Source organism: Symphodus melops (genome assembly GCF_947650265.1).
Source record: "Symphodus melops genome assembly, chromosome: 8".
Classification (NCBI taxonomy): Eukaryota; Metazoa; Chordata; class Actinopteri; order Labriformes; family Labridae; genus Symphodus; species Symphodus melops.
The window spans coordinates 11102525-11110098 of NC_136698.1; positions in this window are offsets into that span (position 1 = coordinate 11102525).

The following is a 7574-nucleotide window of genomic DNA, read 5'->3' on the forward strand; positions in this document are numbered from 1 at the left end:
TTCACAATTCTTGTGTTTCACAGGTGTTAGTTATTTTAGCTCTTCAGCTGTAATCTGAATCTGTTAAAACTCAATTATGACAGGAACTGTTCGAATTATTCTTTATTTAAATAACTGGTGATTAATTGTTTTGTAAAACTGATCTTCTCAGCAGCCTAATCTTGGTTTAATGTAGAGGAGTTGCTCTGTTAAAACTATTTATTGTCTTAATTTGATGCATATCTTTGTTCATCTTATCTCTTTCAAACTGACCAGCTGACTAAAAGGACAAGCGTAGATCCCTGCTGCGAGTATTTTCTTTGAACTGGTCACTTTCATTGCTAACATCAAGCAGCCATTGAAGAAATAAATTCTGAATTGAATGATCTGATTTTTCTCATTCTTCCTGGTCGAACTGTGCCCAGCCTGTGGTCTTCGCTCTCTGAATCGGCCATCGAGCATTTTCCAGTAAGTGTGCGGTCTGCTTGCCTGTGGAGAAGTGAAGGGCCGCCGCTGGAGACGTTTCCCTCCATTAAAACACCATGTGAGCAAATGCTGAGAAGGGCCAAGCTCCATTAATGCGGCTCGGACTGTTTCAAAGAACTCAACATTTCCATGTTGATAAGTCAGAGTCCAGCAGTGACTGATGTCTCTCTTTCTTCAAACACAAAACGCGAGCTGAAAGAGATCATTTCACAAACTCCCAAAGAAAATAACAAGCATTTATTTCCCCGAATAAAGCAACAACTTCTATTTCTTTCACGCAACACAATAACACTGTAGTTTAAGTGAAATGTTAATAGTTTTACCATCTGCAGGTTTAATATTTGACGTTTAACCTTATTGACCTGTTTAATTTTCTGCTGTTTGACCTGAAAAGGAGTGTGTGTGTGTGTGTGTGTGTGTGTGTGTGTGTGTGACTAGCTCAAACTTATCAGAAGGGATCGATCTGACCTCCATTCAACAAACACACATTTTAAAAGTTGTTCTCGTCTCCTCTTGAGGGCAGAATTGCCAAAGCTCAAGTGTTTATGTTTTACAAACAACTTCATCATTACAAGTTAATGACAAGAAAGTAAGTTTCTCTTTGGTGCTCATATGATTGAAGTGAGTCAGAGTGAAGCCGCAGTATGTTTTATTCCGCTAATGAACTGAACTGAGATTGAACAGGCGCTACGCTCGGAGTAAGAAGTTCGTTTTTCAAAACCCACAGTAAAAGACAAAAGCCTTCCTCTGTTCCAGCATTTACACACAGCACAGTCTCGGCCTCCACATCCTCGACCATAAGTGTTAATATTTACTTCATCCATGTTTACACTGACACTGAAAGCTTAAAGTTTTATAGTATGGTGCCACATTGTACAAGAATCCAAACAGCTATGTCTACATTGTATAAATGCTGGTAATAAATGGACAGTTAAATGCTTTTCACTCCACAATATCCTCAAAAGCTTACACATTTCCCTTCTAGTTGTCTCCAGCCTGCCTTCTCAGAATTGTCAGAACCAGCTCTGTCCATTTTTTTTTTTTAATCTTTTCATGTGCAAAGACTTTTTTTCCTGACTAATCGTCCCTAGAGAGCAGTGCTCCACGCTTTGGTAAACTGTGAGTCTTTCCAGCAGGTTTCCCCATCTGAGGCTGTCTGCTGCCCAGCTGTTCAGACACTCAGAAGACATTCAAACCTCTCCTCTTCTGCTAAAGGGAACTCGGGCAGAAGGTGCTTCCAAGCCGTGGCCCTCTTATCCAAAGAGATTACAGATGATAGAAGTGTAAAGAGATACATATTAACTACTCAATAAAATTGAGGCAACAGATTGCACACATTATTAATTAAATCTAACTTTTTTTTAAAGTTGAGTTAATATAACTCAAATCAGTTGCTAAATAATGACCTGTTTAAATTGAGTAGATTAAAATAAAGCACACAAACAAATAAACCAAATTTCAACAAAAATATTAAGTAGATGTCACGATAAAGAGCTGGCAGCAGAGACGCCACAAATATATCATGCATTTGTCTTGATCTGGAGAAAAGATGTCAACTTGTCGAGGGATGACAGTGGCAATAATGATGATACCCTTCTGGTTTTTTTGGGGCGATCTTTGTTGAACCCGCCTGCCTCCCACACCCACGATGGAGAGCGGGCAAGGAGGTCGCAGGTTACTTCAATTTATCACAGTTTACAATAGATAGGCACTATAGATAATAAAAGAACTAAATTCAGCATTTTAAAGATTTTTTTTATAATGTCAGTGCAACTAAGAAGACAACTTCATTATTCTGTAGACTACACACAACTGCCTAAATAAGCAATACAAACTTATAAACGATTGAAATGAAGTTAGTGTTATTTGTAAGGGCAATGTCAACATGAATGCTGCTAATGTCAAATTGAAACAACAACAAATAAACTGTGAGGTGACTCAAAGATTCCAGCTCAAAAGGTTTTGAGTAGTAAACAGACATAGCTCAGAGTCTGCTTTAAACTATGAACAGTATGCAATAAATGCAATTACTTAAATTTCTTTTGAGTAACTGAGCCTTACTAAACATTAAAACATCTGAGACAATAGAGACGGACTAGCTTTGTCGCTGTCAATATCGGAACATGTGGGCGAAAAGCAACAATTTTTGCAGTATACTGCAACAACACATGTAATAAAGGCAAATATTTTCATTCTAATATTACATTTTATGTCCTAGAAGTGCACAATGTAGTATGGGGAAGAGAATCAACATTCAAAATATCAATATATTCAAGATATCTGCCCCAAAATGTGTTTTTTCCTTAATAGCTCGAAATGCATTGGTTTTAAGTCCCATGAATATATTGAAGTTGAATATAAAGTTGGGTCTTGCAGATGTTTGGTGTTGGTACCCAGAACATGTCTGTGTCTATTATGGTTCTTAAGATACAGCATATGAGACCTAGTTTATAGCACCTGCCATAACAGCCAGATATTATATTGAATACATTTTATCAGATATATTAAGTTAATTGTACATTACTACAGAATCATTTATTACAGTGTAAATGACCCTTGTAACCATCATTTCTGGTTGTGCATCCAGTTACTGCTGGGAATTATTCAATGGAAAATGACCAGTTCAATACCAATTCAAGTCAATTAAAAAACTTGATTTGTCCCCGGGGGACCATTAAAAAAAAAAAGAAAAAATCAGGGGAGAGTGCGAATGCAGTCCCCAGCTAACTAATTATACAGTCGAGATTCCCACATAAGTCAGCCCTGCCGCAGTGCAATGTGCCGCGCCATGGGTGAACCACCTTCTTGATCATGGTACCAAGAAGGTGGTAACTGTTAGCAGATATTTGAGAACAGGCTTGGTCTGGAAATTGTTTCTTTTCTTACTGTCAACAGATCTATTTCAACTAGCTATATACTGTATATATGACAACAATGAATTGATCTAATAAATATGTTGTTTTATATAGTAGACACAAAATATATTGACTCTGAAACCACTCATTTATTTATGCTGATTTTAATCTTGAGAGGGTTTGAAACGCTTGTAAAAAGTTTGGTATTTGGTATTCGGCTTCTACAAAGCTTGAAAAATCTAAAATGCATGTTTTCTTGTTTATATCAGATTGTCACCAGAACATGTTGATTTTCCTGGAGAGAAATTGTTGTCTGGGAAGTACTGTCTATAAAGTTTGTGTCTGAAGATAATTTCATGAAATTGGAGAACCCAACGGAATGTTTCTCGAACCAGCAGCTCAGCAGTCAATGTGGTTTCATGTAAGACTTTAAGAGCTTTGAAATGAGATAATTCATAAATGAAGTGGTGTCTAGAGATGTGATGCAATTCTTCCACTTGTCTCCATTTCTGCCCAGCTGCTGCTGACAGATGCCAGCAAAGACAAAGAGCATTATATAACTCTTCAGACTGTTTTGACATCAGTCGCACTATCTGTGTTTAGAGGGGACAAGTGAACATCAACACAGTAAACTGTAGACTGTGTGTCAGAGAGGTTGGTGTAAACAGGCACTACATGATGTTGTGCTCTTTGAAATATGGGTCAGTACCACACACTCAACTCTGGTTCCAAGGCTAGGTACCGTACTGTAATCTAAACATTTCATCGACTTGCTGCTCATTTTTTTTATTTCCAATTTGACAAACTGGAAAGTTTTTTTATTTGACTTTTTGAAACTCGTCAAAAATTAAATTTTACTGCAACCAAATCTGGATTCTTTGAAGAGCTGCAAGGTTGTTGTTGTTATCCATACTGGAGACACCAGTGTTAGCTGGTCAAACAGCTGGTCAAATCTGAAATGAACTTGAGAACCTGGATGAATCAGAAAGACAATGGGATTTGACACACCTTGCAGTACAATTTTTTTTTAAACTTAGTTGACCTCTTCTTTTGATTTCTGTGATTTAATTTGTTTTTAGTTTGTGTTAGAAATTGTTTTCGTTCTCTGCATAGCCATTGGTCAGTCTTATTTCGTCAAGAGGCTTTTCATTATGCCCAAAGTAAATGAATTATTTCATCATCCAAATTTTTTTTGGCGAAATGAAAGACAGTGATTAAGTTATTGTCTGGTTTAGTGTAATGTGTTCGAGCTTTTGTTTGCCTGGACAGAAACAATCTCTGGGACCAACCACTCGTTGATAATGCTAAAGATTCCTTGGAAGCAATTTAGGCAGAAATTGAACACTGATTACAGCGAACAGGTTAGCAGAATAGATAAAGCATTGGATGTTAAAATAAAAGAAATAAAGGTTAACTTGGAATATTCACACTGGAGCTGCTTCAGAGTTTGTTGCCTTCTCGTAGGAGGTCTCTGTCGCAGATGGAAGGACATTTTTGAGCCAGAGGCAGCTGAAGCCAAAATCCACACCATTCTTAGTTTATTCATCATCAGCCTCCATCCAGAGGAAACAGAACAGTTTGCACCATCCAGAGCTCTATCATGCACCAACAACACATCACTCACTGCTTCTCTGGTTCAACTAAAACCTCCCTGAGACCTCAATCCACTCCGCCGGCCACACAGGCCAAACAACCTGACCAGTGAGCCCTGCTATTGGTCCGTTTGTTTGTATTGTCGGTGCAGCTGATCCTCCATCCTTTTATCCACACCTTGAGCAATGCTGCATCCTCAGACGGTGACTACATGCTCCTTCTGCTCACACAAACACCACCCTTGTTCTCTTCCTCCTTTCTTCACGTTTGGTTTGTCAGTTTACTGACAGATATGCCTCCATCTTCTCTCCACATTTTTGATTTGCATGACTGGTTGCAACTGAAGGATCCTTTTGCCTTGTATGGAGCCCTGCCGTCCAACCTTTCTGTAACACTTCCTAAAAAGCACTAATTAAAGCTAAAGGTTTTGAGCAACAGATAATATAGCTCACTTGCTAGTCTGACTCATGCAGATATGTTAATGGAAAACAAATTGATGCGTATCGCTACAGGTTTTTTTTTTTTTCCAAAGATTTATTTTTGGAATTTTGCATCTTCATTATAGAGGGAGGAAAGTGGAAAGAGGTGGAAATTAGGGAGAGAGAGTAGGGAGAGACATGCGGAAAAGGAGCCATGGGCCGGACACGAACCCGGGCTGCCCGCGCGAGGACTATAGCCTCAATACATGGGGACGCGCGCACTGCCGCTGCGCCACCAGGTTGTTGTTTTTTAAACTTGTAGGCAATTCAAATGGTTTCCAATTTTCAAATTGCTCGTAAGATACAATGACATTGCATGTATGAACATAATGGAAACAATTGCTTGATTTTTAAAAAGCCCTACAGTGCCCAAAAGTTATCTCAAGAAAAGCAGTAGTTTTATACCTGAGCTCTTTGTAATATTATGTGTAAAAACAAAGGTATAAAGAGATAGAAGATTTCATCACAGAAAAATGTGAGAGAATAAATCTGTAAGCTGTGAAAGTATAAGATGTAGCTTTAAATAAAGGCTGATTTTCCACACACTGACACACATTCACCCTATCCCTACTGGACATAGGGAGAGAAAGGGAAATCTGCAACAGACCTCATCTCAGCTGGAAGGGAGCGTGGAAACAAAGAGATGTGGAACAGAGAAGGGGGAGGGGGGGGGGGGGGCTGTACTGTGACTAAACATTTCCTCTTGTGGGGGCTACATGGTGCTACAGCATCCCCAGGAATGTGATCGTCTAATAGAAAGTTTATACCTCAGCTTTGGATTGAGCGCTCTCTATATTTAAGATTTGTTGAATCAGATGCGGACCTGTGTTGAGCATATCAAACGGTGAATGCTTGTTCTTCTACCTCACTGGACCACATGCTGAGTGATGATGATGATGGATTTGGTGATAGAGTTCAAAGCCGGACAGATTTAAGAGGAGTGTGCTCTGGATTATAATTTCACAGATGAATACAAAATTGTGAAGTCAGTAAAGTTTTAACATTGATTCATGACTAAGTATGTGGGAATGCAGAGTGTGGGAATGATTAGACTAAATGTCTGGCCAAAATGTGCAGATGTTGATTCTACGATGACAGTAAAAGAGCAACAAATCATCATTCTCAGACTACCGCTCACTTCACAGCAGAGCATTTTCCCCTTCAGTCAACTACATAAAAAACAAACTCTAAACATCCATAACAACACCTCTCAGCACCTTCTCAAACCAGTCGTCCACTTGAAGCTTCATTCACTGAATATAATCTCAAACTGATGCAGTTTGCACCAGTGGTGGAAATCCAAAAACCACAAGATAGTAAAAAAATAAATCTTGTGCCGATTAACAAGCAGATTGGAGTAAACATGTTTCCAATACTGTGAATGTATGTTTCTATTAAAACTGATAATGTGCAAACTAGAAAGGAAATGGCACAACTTCAGATGAGAAACACAAATGTGAAAAACTTTTTACACGTCACAAGCAAAAAAAATTATTCCAACTAGACCTGCAATTATTTTATCATTTTTATACAGCAAGTCAGCAGCACAGATACGTTTGCATTTGGATCAAGCTTCCAACTGCTGCAAAGCACCAAATACTACTTATAAGAAACAAGAGTAAAAGCTTTGAGGCAACAGCTGGGGATTTTTGTGAACATCATCGGCTGGAGGTCACATCTCACTCATTAGTTGATCATAAAATACACATCAGCTCCGGTGGACCATTTCATCAAAAAAAATCCTCCATTCTCTGCCCTGCATGCACAAAATACTGTAAAAGATGGAAGTCTTCACTGCTCACTAAGTACCCCACACGAGTTTTAATCAAACAGAGTCAAGAAGGTCTTTATAGGTCAGATTATACTTTAAAGGCCAGCTTGTTAGTTAAACGTTTTATAATTTTCCAAAGTGTTGATAAAGTTTTGTTTGTAAAAAAGCCACAGAAACACTTGCCTGTCATTGTAATTTCAGATGAAGAACTACAGAAACTAAAGTGCATCTTGGTGGACAGAAAGCCTCTTTAACAGTCACCGAATCATCTGAAGCAAACTAAAAATAGAGACATTGATCAGAGAAGCTGCAATACGACTTCAGCACATACAATTATAGTTTTCTTGACTTCTGACCTTCCAGACATCAACGAAGTAATTTTATGGAGGCACAGTCGAACCCCCCACCCAC